At 44.0% G+C, this 14,514-nt stretch overlaps 1 pseudogene; it reads right to left on the bottom strand.

The window, feature by feature from the left end:
* On the bottom strand, positions 11,873 to 14,165 carry LOC110432644 (annotated as a pseudogene).

Genomic DNA, 14,514 nt, shown 5'->3' with positions numbered 1-14,514 from the left:
ACGTCGCTTGGCCTCGAGGGTGGCCCGTACGTCCGCGTCGGCTCCGACGCGCTCGTGGACTGACGGGGCCCTGTTGCCCCCCTGTGGGTTAGGCGGTGGCAGACCCTGTACTGTTGGTGCCTTGTTAGGAGGGGGCGTTCCCCATGACGTCTCGTGCTATGGGATTGTGAAGCAGAACTTTCCGCGTTCTGCACCACAGCCTGCTCCAGGAGGCCACGTAGCCCCTGGCGCACTCTCCTTCCCTCAGGAGTCGAAGGCTCGGGCATTGCCCTGAGGAGGAGCGCGGCGGCCATCACATTCTGGCTGGCCGTGCTGAAGACTGGTGCGTCTTCCCCTTGGTCCGCAACAATGTGACGGTTGACGTCACGGGCGTGACGCCTAGCTTCACCCCCGTCTCTGTGGCCGGACGGCTCTCGGACCAGGGCCTCGCGGAGTTGGCGGAGGCGTGTGCGCTCTTCTTCGAGCCTGGCCTCCAGCTCATCGAGCTGTGCGAGGTCAGGATGGTGTCCCCCAGTGGGGGCGGATGCTACCCCACGGGCTCCGGGATTGGTTCCGGGAGTTGGATTGGGAGGTGGAGTTGCGTCCTCTTGCCTAGAGGGCCCTGCGTCCCCCTGGGCGCTATGCGGCGTGCCTCCGACTTCTAAGTTGAAGCACTCTCGAGACGGGTCGTAGCTTTCGTCGTCGGAGTCGGAGTAGCCGAGACAATAGTTACTGGCCTCCAAGAAACGCATGAAGGTCTCCGGGTCGCCACATCCGGAGAAATCAGCGCCAGCCCACCCGTCGTTGCCCGAGGTGAGGTCCTCTGGGTAGGATGAGGCGGGCGGTGTGGAGACGAGGTCCAGTGTAGACCTCAAGTGGTGCCCGGGGAGTTCCGCGTACGCACTTAATGAAGTGCTTACGGAAGAGGCGTAGGTAGCGGCGGCATTCCTGAGCCCAAAAGGTAACTCGGGAGGTGCCGCTGCTGCTACTTCATCCGCAGGTGGAGGAGGACGGGACGTCGAGGCCCCTTTGTCCCCCTGGCGGGGGGCGGGCGCGGGCCGTGCCTTCCCCTTCGAACGGGGTGGGACGGGTGGCCGCGATAATCCTCTGTTGGTCCTGGGAGCGGAGCTTGACGCCCCGCGAGCCCTTCCTCTAGCGCCTGTCGGACCGGAGGAGCGGGCGACCTGATGAGGAATATGCGGGGGGAGGACCGGACGGACCCTGGCCTCAGTGGTGGGGTCGGAGATCCTTGATCTCTGACGCCCCCTCCGTGAGCCCCCCGCATGGTGTCCCGACCGTCTCCCACGCACTGATTGTGGTGGGATCGGCTCGGGGCTAGGTTCAACGTTGTCACATGGCGGGAGGAGGATCATGTCGTAGCCGGAACCGAGGGACATGAACTCCAAACTCCCAAATATCATGATGGTGCCGCGGCAGAGCGGGCGAAAACCGTCTGCCATCCAAATCTTCCCAGTAGGGGCAGGTGGATGTCACGCAGAAGGCCCCTACCTGGCGCGCCAACTGTCGGCGTCTAGACTCGCGGTCTAGGCACTAACAAGTATAAATCTGCGTGACTGACCAAGCTTGGATGGTGATGCAAGTGAGACACAGAGGGTTTTATACTGGTTCGGGCTAAGAATGCCCTACGTCCAGTGTAGCTGTGGATTCTGTATAACCTTGCACCCAAAGGTGCTTGCAGTAGGGGGTACAAGCTGGTTGCAAGAGAGGGCTAAGTCCCAGGTCTCGGCTTGGTGTGGACAGAGTGCGGGCTGTCGTTCTGTGAAAGAGTGTTGTGTACGTGTTCTCCTTTCCCCCAGTTGTGAACCCTGACTCCCCTTTTATAGTCCCAAGGGAAAGCCGGGTATTTACATGAGTAGATTTCTTTTATTGAGGGGTCAAAACACAGTCCCGACCCTGTTGAGGCTGGTCCATCTCATCCTTGTGGGATGGTTGACGGCATGTCTACTCCTGTAGAGGGTTATCGAACCCTGTAGGGGTCGCGGGGGTCGGATCGCCGGCACTGCTGCATATCCTGTCAACAGTGGGAAATGACCACAAACAGTGGTGCTGATTTACCTCACCCATTCCCTTTCTACTGTGCGGTAGTGTGCTACAGTGAACAGGGGTAAGGATGTATAGTGACAGAGGTAAGGCCGCAGTGACTAGGGTGGTTGAAACAGTTGTCGCCTTGCCCTGCCGCGTTATGGGGGCCGTCGCATCCGTCATGTCGGGGGAAGTCTTGTTGCCCAGGTGGAGTGGGGTCCGGCGCCCGATGATTATAATTAGTATGTTCCTTCGCGTTTTTTGTTGCTCTGATTTGGGTATCCCTTATTACGGTACCCAACAGTACTAATTCTAAAAAAAGAAATATAGAGTCTGTTAAATTAGCCTATTACATCTAAAAAAAGAAAATATAGGCCAGCTGGCCTGCTACTAGCCCATCCAGCTATCCTGCTAGCCTATCATAGCATTAGGCACGAGTTTGGTCTGGTGGCCCGCCATGCCTTCGGACCGGCCCAACGGCCCATGGGCCGTGCCTTGGGCCGTACCCCCGGCACGAGGCACGATAATAGCACGGCACGACCGACATGACGGCACGACGCGGCACGATGTAGACATGGCACGACCTGATGTAGGCACGGCATGGTCCGATGGCCACCTATAAGTGGTACAGTGTTAAAAAACGCCCTATTCGCTTTGAAATTTAAAATGAGAAAGATAAACGATAGACCAACAAGAGATGGAACAGGATCGGAGTGAGTGATGGACGGGTGATAAAGAGCGAGAGACAAATGAGAAGAATTTTTCAGTTTTTAATATAAATCTACAAAATATTGATGTCTATGTGTTGCAATAGAAGGAAGGTTAATTATTAATGAACAAGCAGTGTCTCGTTTACCCTAAAAGTAGATTGTTATTGTAGTCGTTACGCTTTACCGATAGTCCTCAAAGTTAATTGCAGATGTCATCTATGTCCTCAGAGTCCCAAAATACATATATATTTGACACCATGAAGTTGTAATGGGTCTCATCTTGGTCCAAACAAATGTTTACGTGACTGGCTATATGCTACGTGGCATGTCGATTTAGCGCTTACATAGATCGGACAGACAGGATCAACATGTCAGTGGTAGTATATTGTTTGTCTCTCTGAAGTTTGAATTAATATTTTGACCATCTTAACAATCTTAAATGACAAAACTCAAAAACTAGAAATATGTAGATCTCATCGAGAACTAAAATTTTCATATGCAAAGTATCTTTATTTAACACTACAAGAAAAATATGATTTTTAGGGACAAATTATGGTACACAACACCATAGAAAATATATATTTGTTTAGAACATCACTATATCCTTTATCATTTTATCTCCTCCTTATTCCCTATGGCCACTTACTGAATATTACATTACCATGCCCTCAGAAATGAATGAGGCATATTCCCAATATATGAAGCTAGGCCATATATTTTCTCCATGAGACCGGACCAACTTACTTTTGTAGGACATAGACTACCCTCACAGACCAACACCAGTTTTTTCTACGTACTTTGTCCTCACTTGTACGCAACCGGAAAGAATTTCTCGGTCGGTCACCCATCTCTAAATTTCTTCAGGCCAAGTACGCTTAACTTTAGAGTTCTTTGGAGATGGACTTCAAGAAAAAGTTACAACTTATTGATATGAGTATCCTATTAAGCCTTGTACCGGGATGTTACATCCTCACCCCATTAAGAGACCGATGTCCTTATCGGTGAAGCCCGAGCCAGGAATGTCCCCTCTTGGCCACGTCTGTGTGTCCAGTGCCAACATATGTGCCATGCTATGTGACCACTCTGGGTCTACACCAGCCATGCGCACCATGCCAACGCAACTGCGACACACGTGCTCATGAAACCACGAGAGTCGACTCTAATACCATTTTGTAACATCCCACCTCCACGAGGCTGGGTCAGCTTACATCTAACAGCTTTTGTAGGACATAGAGTGTCCTCACAAACCAACACTAGTCTTTATGTGCACTTTGTCCTTACTCGTGCGCACTTGGGAAGAATTTTTCCAGACGGTTACCTATCCCTAAATTTTTATAGGCCAAGAATGCTTAACTTTAAAGTTCTTTGCAGATGGGGCTTTCAAAAAAGAAGTTGCAACCAATATTTTTGAGGCGCTGCGGCAACGCGCGGCGCCCTACCCCCTTCACAATGCCTAGGCGTTTATGGCGAACGCCTAGGAGATGCCATATGATAATCTTAATATATAATGCTACTAAATTCAGAAAGCAAATCATACCTTAATATTGCCAAGTGTTAGCATGTAATACCATAATTAATAAATGCTACCAAAGTGCTAGTGCACAACATAAAGTAGCAAAATAGCAAATCTGAAATCTCTCATCACTCAATAGCAACCAATTAGTCTCTAATATAACAAAGCAAGAGAATAGGAAAAAAATAGAGGAAGAGGTAAAGAAACAAAGAAAAGAAATAGGGGAAGACGGAAAGAAACAAAGGAAGAGGAGGTAAGCAGAGCTGCAGAGGAGATCAGAGAGGAGGCACGGAGCATATGAGACACACAGGCAGATGGCGGACGAACAGAGGAGCAGCCAAGCAGAGATGCGGACTGTGGCTCCATGGCAGGTGCAGAGGCCAAGCAGAGATGTAGCGCTGGCTCCATGGCAGGGTAGCCGGCTAGCCAGTGGACGAACAGAGGAGCAACCAAGCAGAGCTCAAGGTCCCCTTGTTGCCTTCTCTCTTCCTCCAAGCATAGCTCAAGGTCCGCGTGTCGCCTTCTCTCTTCCTCTAAGCGGAGCTTGAGGTCTGCCTCTGCCTCTGCCTTCTCTCTTCCTCTCCCCTCGCCCTCACTCGTGGTCACAGTAAGTGCCGCACACGACAGATTTGCCGCGCGAAGGGCCTATCTAGTTCCACACCCTCACAGTTCCTACGCCTTTTCCTTTCAGCGCAGATGCGCAGTCGATTTCCCATGGGGTCGTGGTCCTTTTACTGCCCTTCCCCCACAAATCGACATTCGGCGTCCGCGGCAGGGCTATAGGCGTCCGCCCGACACCATTCTTCTCCTAAGCGACGCCTAACTCGATTAGGTGGACGCCATACCGATGCAGGTCGTGGCGCCCCCGACGTCCAGGCCCTCTAGAATGCCTTGTCGCCTAGGCGATGACTAGGCGACGCCTCAAAAACAATGGTTGCAACTTATCAGTATGAGTATCTTATTAATCCTATTATGCCTTGGGCCGGGATGTTAAACTAGGCTACTAATTTTCACTCTTACCTAGTCTAGCCTTCTACATAAGGCTCTAACAAAAATACTCGTTTGCAGTTTCCTGATAAGTTGCAATCCCATCGGTCACTTGCCTTCCCATACTTTTCTCCACCATTTTCTCTCACATTGTTCTTCTTCCCACCCCACGTGCCCACACCCACACCATCCTCTTTTTCCCCAACTATGGTGGGCTTAGAAGAGAAAGGTTTGTGGGGAGGAAGCTTGGCCAGATGGTGGGGATGGTGGTAAGGTAGTTTAGAGGCCTTAGCGATGGTGGAAGCAACCGAGCCAGGTCAAGGCAGAGAAGCTCCATGGCTAGAGCTTGTTGTGAAAGTAGGTAGGGAAAGGGAAGAAGGTGGACATGCTAAGGTTTGGCCAGAGCTCCTGGGGCCACGGTAGATCTCCATGGCTAGCTAGAGCTTTATCGTGAAAGTAGGAAGGGGAGGGGAAGAAGGCGGGCATGCTAGGGTTTGGCTAGAGCTCCAGGGCCATGACAATAGCCATAGAGCTCGAGTGAAGCCCTAGCGTGCCACGGCAGGGACAAGGAGTAGGAGGAGGGCGAGGCTGGTGAGGGTGGGGTGTGAGAAAGAAGACAGGAGGAGAAAGAAGGCAAGGAAGAAGGGGGTGCGAGGAGGAAGAGTCTAGTGTGGAAGGAGGTTGAAGGTGACCACGTTTTGTCAAAGCATCAGTCACCTATGGCGTGGTGGAGACAGAGGCTAAACCATTTAGGGCATGTTTGGCACAGCTTATGGGGCTATGGCTCCTTCTCTTTGGTTACAATAGGATACTATTGAACACTACTGTATACTGTAGCGCAACAAAAAATGGCTCAGGCTCCTTTCGAAATACACTGAGAACACGGAGGAGCTAGAGAAGCTGCTAGTTTGGGTTTCCGATGGCTCCTCCATAGTAGCGCTAGAGTGGTGCTATAGTTGAGGAGCTAGAGCCCTAGGGAGCTGTTGGTATTTCTTACGCACAGTTAAAATATGAAGGATTCCGCAAGCGCATAAAAAACCATTGTAGCATTTTACCGGGAGTATTCCAAGTATCGTTATTTATATTTTACCGCAGGGAAACAATAGATAAAGATATTGATAGTTCACCATCATGTATCTACTAACTAATACGCCAACTAGACTAAAGTAGGGGTAAATAATGGATGATAGGAATTATGCATATTTGACACACACCGGAGAATTCTATGATAAAAGAGTGGATAGCTAAAGTGAGAGGACAACGGGAGAGTTTAAGATTCCTAAATACTTCTCTATTACTAGGGTTCTATAATAACTAATTCATGGTAGGTAAAGCAATCATATAATAACACTTTAGGACATTGGAACACTAGTCACGGAAAGATGAGAAGGGGACTAGAAAGGTCTAACTACGGTCCTACAGACACCAACCCTAACATGGTGGAATACGTCGGCCGTTAGGGCTATCACCACCTCGGGCTACCACAACTATATGTTGGACTGGGTGCAATCTCAGGTAACCTATAGTCTAGACACCATGTCTCTACTAATAATTACTACTCTAGTCACAATTAATAACTAGAGCACCCGATGCGGACGGAGATCCTATGCTAAAGTATAACAACTATACTAACCAATCAAATGTAACGCATAAAAATGAATAGAGAAGATGAAATATATTAAAGCATAAGTCTTACAAGAATAGATACAAAGAATTACCAGAACTCTGATGACTCCTCCAAAGACTGCTCAAGAACCCAGGCGTAGCGCCGCTCTCCCTAACTCTCAACTAGAACTAATCTACTACATTGGAGTGTCTAGCCCTAATTCTCTAGAGGTGAGAGGTCATCCATTCGAGGGACGCCTCTACATCTCCATAATGTGGTGCCCCCATGTCTCTTTATTTATAGCCTAGAAAAGCCTCCCACCTCTTCTAGACAGGCGATGTGGGACTAATTCTTCCACCGTTTGCTCTGTTGGGCTATTATACATCAACTTAGGTCTTTCAATCATCCCTCATGTGAGCCCACTCAAAGGAGTAGCTTGGGGCGCCTCTCTTGGGCCTCTATCATGCCATATGAGCCTCTTCTCACGTCATGGGCCTTGCTTGGGCGTGGGGCCCATTAGTGGTAATTCTCTTTTATTTGTAAAATTAATATCTTTTTACTCCGGACTCTAAATATAACAAATGATATGTCTGTTTTGATCATCTCTATGAGCCCGTCGCAATGGTGTAGTCCTAATCATCATTTGACATACTTTTATTTGATGGAAAATTGCATATTCCTACAAAACAAGTGAGAACACCAAACTCGTGGAACTCGTTAGAATCAAACCCTACAACTATGCTTTGTGATTTATTTTATATTAAATTATGCAATAGTTAATGGTTATATTTAGTACTTAACGACCGTCAACAGGAGCTGCGCCAATGTTCCCTTATATTTAGGACTTGTTTAGAGGGTTTCGTACGACTCTGTGAAAGCCCAAGTTTGGTTTTAATAATTAATGACATCAAGTTTCTAATGTCTTATGTTTAAGTGATTTGAGTTAGACATAATAACACATGTGATGAAGGAGCAATGTGACATGGAGTGGTGGACATATGATTACAAAAAGATGAAGCATGAAGTGGAGATCATGGTGATGGACGAGTAAAGCGATCAAGGCAAAGATATAAACATAGGGTTTTGCTTTTGCCAGTCTAAGATGAGTAGAGAAGTGATTGACCAGATTTAGGATGGATAGCCGACTATCAATAGGGGAAATCATGGTCATCTCTCGAATCAAGTGCTACTAGGTCAATTCTTGAGCATATGCATTAGGATGTAGTAAAGTGCTAACCTAACTCCTTTGAAGAAACTATTTGTGAAATGCTAACACACATCCATAATGGTAGTGTACACTTGGTGGTGTTACCATATTTACAAAGGAGGTGAAGTTCGAGGGGTTGATAGGGGTAGGTTTGGCGTTTTTAGAAAAAAGAGATGCTTGTTTTCGATTACGCTGAAGGAAAGTTTCAGTTAAGTCGTGTGAGTGTTTCTTGTTGAGAAACACTCATCAAATGCTCGGTCAGATAGCGTCGGATGTTGAGCCCACGTCCGATGAGTACAACGCAGTTGGGCGCAATCTGACTTGTGTGTCGGAGTATCCGACCCTCACATGTTGATGCGTCCAATACTCGCACTGTAACAGCGTTGTTTTGATGTTGTGTGCGTCAGACGCTGGCATGCGTCCGAAGCCATACCGTCGGACGTGTTCGACGCGTCCCAGAGAGTTTCTAAAACTCTCTGAGTAGCATTTGGTGTGAGGTGGCGTGTCCGACACCTAGCATCTGACGCGTCTAACGCTTTCTCTAGAAGTTCTTTAACGTTTAAGTGACCATTGGTGATCAATAGTTCATGTTCAAAGAGGGACACATGGCAGCGATCTAACGCACATGGTAGGTGAGCGTCGAACGCTGGACCACGTCCAACGGATAAGCGTCGGAGTGTCTGACACCCCTGATCCTACACCTAACAACTAGCCCACGAGGGTAACATTATAAATAGAAGGTGGTCGTGTTTGGGGGCTTCTCTCTTGCCATTTGGAATACTTGAGGCATACTTTGAGCTAGAGAACATCCCCTTTCTCATCTCCTTGCTTGATTGCTCATCCTAGTGAGATTGAGTGAGATTCAAGTGTATTGTATAGAGACTTGCATCTAGTGGCACTTGATCTTTAAATTTGCTGCGGATTTCTTGTTACTCTTGGGTGTTTTCGAACACCCTAGACGGCTTGGAGCAACGGAGGTGTTGAGCTCATGATTGAAGATTGTTTCGAGCCTCACCAAGTGATTTGTGAGGGGTTCTTGAGCCTTCTTCGTGGGAGATCGCACTTAGCTACTCTAGTGGATTGCTCGTGGCTTGGAGGATTCCCATCTTGTGAGTGGATGTGCGGCACCCGCTGAGGGTTTGACTTTGGATTGCTAATTAACTCGTGATCCATCAAGTGGGTGTATCGCCACAACAAGGACTAGCTTGTTGGGAAGCAAGTGAACCTCGGTAAAAAAAATCTTATGACATCTTTTACCGAGGATTTCATATTGTGTATGCTATTGTGATTGATTCATGGACATATCTCTACTCTTCAACGTCGGTATAAGAATCATCACTCTCTCCTTACTTGCTTCCCTTATTATTGTGGTTCAGTGTTTACCCTTGCACTGGACTTATGTAGGTGGCTTGCATAGGTTAGTTGTGCTAGTGCTAGAATTACTTTGCATTTATTTTGCTAAGACACTTGTTTAATTGAGCTTGTAGAATTTTAAATAAGCTATTCACCCCCTCTAGCTATTTGGACCTTACACTCCGGCTCTAGAATAGTACTATTATTGCAGTGTCATTGCCAAAACTGCAACTTCTCTAACTCATTAAGGCCTTGTTTAGTTCACCCCAAAAACCTAAAACTTTTCAAGATTCCCCGTCACATCGAATCTTGCGGTACATGTATGAAGCATTAAATATAGATAAAAACAGAAACTAATTGCACAGTTTGTCTGTAAATCACGAGACGAATCCTTTAAGCCTAGTTACTCCATAATTGGATAATATTTGTCAAATAAAAACGAAAGTGCTACAGTGTCAAAATCCAAAAAATTTTTGGATCTAAACAAGACCTAAGTTTCTTGATTATTTTTAGTTGAAGTTAGAGTCGTTTTATCTACACTACATTGCTCTGTCACTACTCTATAGTGTCAACGTGTAGAGTGGCAGTAGCGACCCCTAGCAGACCCTTTATAAGAGGGGATTTTCTTAGTTGCATCTATCGATGTGCGTGTATGTGAGCATTGCATATTTGTATACGTGCGTGTGTTGACCTAACCTGCATCTCGGTAAGTTTTCCTTGTCCTCCTCTCTCCTTGTCCAATACTCTAGGAATTCCTTATAAAAGAAGGCCTACCGTAGGAATTGTAAAACAAGCAAGTCAGTATTCAAAGTACAAGTCATACCTACGCCAAACCTTAGAGTTGACTTTTCTTTCTTACTCAGTACTCCCTCTCTATGTTGCCTTGATAAATTGTCTCCAACATGTGACCTATATAGACATCTAAACCCAAAATAGGTAGCAGAAGACCAAAAATCGGTCTCCAATAGAGTACCTATATGAGATATCCATTTTGGATTGTCTAAGAGGCACAACCCAAATATGAGCATCTTCTCTCCTAAAAACCCTTTTGTAGAAAGGATTCTCTTTTAAGTCCTATTGTTGGAGAAGATGTCGAATGAGTATTAAACTTTTTGTCTGTAGCGCTATCCAAAAGTTGAATGAGTCTTGTACTTTTAGTGTTGTTATTGGAGTTGGTCAAAGATACGAGTATCGAATAGGATGTATACAGACACGTGGACACACCATTCTTTAGAGTACACTGACATGGGATATGTCTAATATATTTTAATATAATAATTATTACATATGAATCACAAGCTATTATCTAGCAAGTTTTAACTTAAAACTTACAAGTTTTGAATCAATTTATATAACACATTATTTGATTTAGAAAGTAAAAAAATGACAAACCAAGAACACTTGTGTAAAAAAAGTTATTTGGACGCCTAATCTCTATTCAAGGAGTATCAGTATCTGATACGTATCGGATACGGAAACAGCAGCTCTCAGAAGTATATGTGCAACATAGATCCCTTGTCGAAGCGTGCCGGTTAAACTTTTTAAATTTAGCAATATTTTATCTCTAAATAATTTTATTAAAAAATAAATACAAAGATCTCTATCAATGACACTAATTATATTTATTTATTATTATCTCTACCGTGCAAATTAAAACTTTTTTTCTAGTACTTTGCTACATACTACTGGGAAGTGTCTCAATTATAATATATAAACTACCTCAGCAATTTCAGAAAATTCTAAAGAAGACTAAAATCCGTCACCATATGCAAAGAAAGATGAAAATCTAGTGGGCTAAGCTATCTAAAATAATAATGAAAAAATTGTAATGTATTTTTCTAACACAAATTATTACCTTCTCTATCACCCTACATAATTTGAACTTAAAACTCAACTTACATGTATAGAGAAATAAAAAAGACAATGGTGGATTGGACCCAAAGAAAAAAAGATCTGAAGGACTAAACTAGAGACAAAATTACATTATTTTATCTCATTGTCTGAACAATGTTGTTATGGGATAGGAGGGGGTAAATTGGACATAATATTCATATATAGAAACTAACAAAGTATGTTTTATTGGGAGTCTACATTTACATACAATAATCTCTTAAAATGTCCACGTCCACGTAAGACAAACTATACCAACTTACAGTTGACATTTATTTACTTTTATTTATTTATTATCATCTCTTGCACTCGAATTAAAAACTACTTACTTCTTGACTATTTTCCTCAAATGGCCAAGCGTATTTGTTCTTCTTGATGGTTTTTCACCGGTGCCCATACAATACTAGCTAGTAGATTGCGCGCGCCCTTGCGCGCACGTCATAAAAATACACAGGTAAAAATATATGCTGAATCTTTGTATTTAAAAAGGCTTAGAAAGATATGTTCAATAGCTGATGCAGTAAGCCAACATACTGTACTTCCAAATCTGACAAATAGTTCTTCATTCTATACTACATGCATAATGAAAAGCGACCAAATAGTTTCCGGTTTGGACATACCCATAAAAATAGATTAATGCTATCAGTAGTCTGCAGTGCAGTTCAAAATTAGTAGCCTAAGATAATATAAATGATGCTACTAAGACCCTACACAAACACTCCTGCAAAGTGGATTCTCATGGCATTTCAAATCTAACATCCCATTTCCCATCCATATAAGCATTCAGCGTCCAACTGTTTTCTCTATGCTAGAAATAAGGCACCTGCAATCAAATAACAATAATAATTTTAAAAGATCACAACAAGGCAAACCACCTGAACATTGCACTTGCTCACTATTAATCATGTTTCACTGCCATACACCCATGTGTTCTACCCTTTGCATAAGTTCTACCCTTTGCATAAGTTCTACCCTTTGCATAAACAGAGGACCATGATCTCTCAAAGGAAGCAGTTGTTTAAGTGGCTGGTAATACAAATGGTCTAATTACCTTGTCATACAATTCGTAGCCAACTTTGAGCCTTACATCTTGGCCTTGTTTGAAGTCAAGTATGGTCCAGGCCAATTCAAGGGCTCCAGATGTCTTTGTCTGCAAGGACCAAGGGGCACATGCTGAGAAACTGAGAGCAAGGCTTTGGTGTGGTTAATAAGATCACACGAGAAAATTAACAAGGAAAAAACGTTAGTTGTAGGCACCTATCTTATTGGATTCCAAACTGTAGATGGTAAAAATGAGGAAGGCTAATTAGCTACAGCTGGGGAAACTACGACGACAGTTGTTGTGAAGATATACGCAGATAGTCGATGAAGTGAATAAATATATGATTGGAGAAAGGTCTATTACAGTAGGAGATATATGATTGGAGAAAGGTCTATTGCAGTAGGAGATAGCAGAGAACTGACCTATGAAACACAACAAATTAATGGAAAGGACCATTACCTCTAGGAGCACAGGGTACAATCACAAAAGTCCTTGTGGCATTAGTCATCACACATCACCCCAGCAATAGATGAAGACTGATTTAGTTAAGTTAAATTTGCTAGGATCACATGAAAAGCAACCACAAGAAGCATATCACTTTTTATAACCTAATGGTACCTAAGATAATATACTCTGCCAAATAGACTCTAGAGAAAGTTTTAGAAAATATATCAACACTCTTGCTGACGTAAATGTAACAGCATGCTACATAAAAAAATAGTGTTGTATGAAAATAGATAAAACAATTCTATGTACAAATAGCTTTCGTGAGGCACCTGACCACATCATCAACAATGGCATATGCTCAGGCTACATACAGTTTTTGCAGGAAACAACACATGAGCGCAGGTTGGCACCATGGATATTGTTATTACATAACTGTAAATTCTATGATTGAGATGGATGACTAAAAAAATAAAAGAACAGAAAGTTCAAACTAAACGTAAACACAGGAAAGTGAATGTTCCATGTAAATAGATAAATCAAGTACTTATATAGTAATAGTGGTGCGCTCGCGCGGGTTAAACCATAAATATTGTTACGTTTAGTACTCAACCTAAAAAAGGAAAACCAAATGCAATCAGGTACTTCTTTTCTTTTAAAATAAATAGGAGGCCCTATTCTTCTTAGGAATTATCACAACAGCATCTACTACATGCCCATTATCACTCAGAGGCCAGGGTTGTCCCCCCACTGCCTGATAATACGACAGTGAAAGGAAAAGTTTCTTTCTAACTCTACTTGCCACGGTGCCTGATGACCCCGTTGTTTCCCCGCTGCCCGATAACATGACAGTCAAACTCAGGATGTAAATAACAAAATGCAAACGAACTCAGTTTCAAAACCAACCTGCTATTGTCCACAAATCAACAAAACGAAAAGACTATGCACCATTGGTGGCAGATAAGATTGTTAGTATGAAATGGTAAGATTTGGATTTTGGACACTACATAGCTATTCTCTCTCACGAAACATGCTATTAAGAACATGACTGTTGTATTAAAAAAATATTATAGAATTAGTTTTTCTTAAACCTAAGTAACAGAAACCTATGCTACATGAACAAATGACAACCTAACAAAAAATATATATCCTTGCTCCTGCAACCAAATTTTGCAAGGGGCACAAAAGTTCTTTCAACTATTAGCACTTGAATTAATACTACAAGTTTGCCATTTAATCAACATAGAGAAGCTCACCCAGGAAGAATTGCGACCAGGTGCTGATGAGGTACCCATCGACGCCCTTGCTCTATGTCCTTGTCTCCAGCATCATGCCAGGCACTCCGCCTGGTTGATGCGCTGCTCCACAAACTTCTCACTGCCGCTCCACATGAAGCAGTAAAAAAAGAAACTGAATTATAGTGTCGCTCCACACAAGAACAGATAGGACACAAACGATAATGTGGATGAATCGGACAAGCAACCTCCTACATGCACTTGATGGAATAACACTATAAACAAGACTAAGATATTTTGGATTTCCAATTTGTCATTCCCAAAGGTAAAAAAAGAACGGCACTCAATTGAGAATGTAATATGCTTATAATTCATCTCCTATCTAGCTGGTCTAGGGCAGCTTGGCGTGGCATGTAAGTGGAGGTCAGCATCAAAATCACATTGCAGTTTAAATATGATGGGATGTAACAACCAAAAAAAATTGCTTTTGAATTGATAGGATTTA

The sequence above is a fragment of the Sorghum bicolor genome, chromosome 2 (assembly GCF_000003195.3).
Source record: "Sorghum bicolor cultivar BTx623 chromosome 2, Sorghum_bicolor_NCBIv3, whole genome shotgun sequence".
Classification (NCBI taxonomy): Eukaryota; Viridiplantae; Streptophyta; class Magnoliopsida; order Poales; family Poaceae; genus Sorghum; species Sorghum bicolor.
The sequence above is the reverse complement of the archived record's forward strand: the minus strand, read 5'-3'. Positions and strand labels throughout refer to the sequence as shown.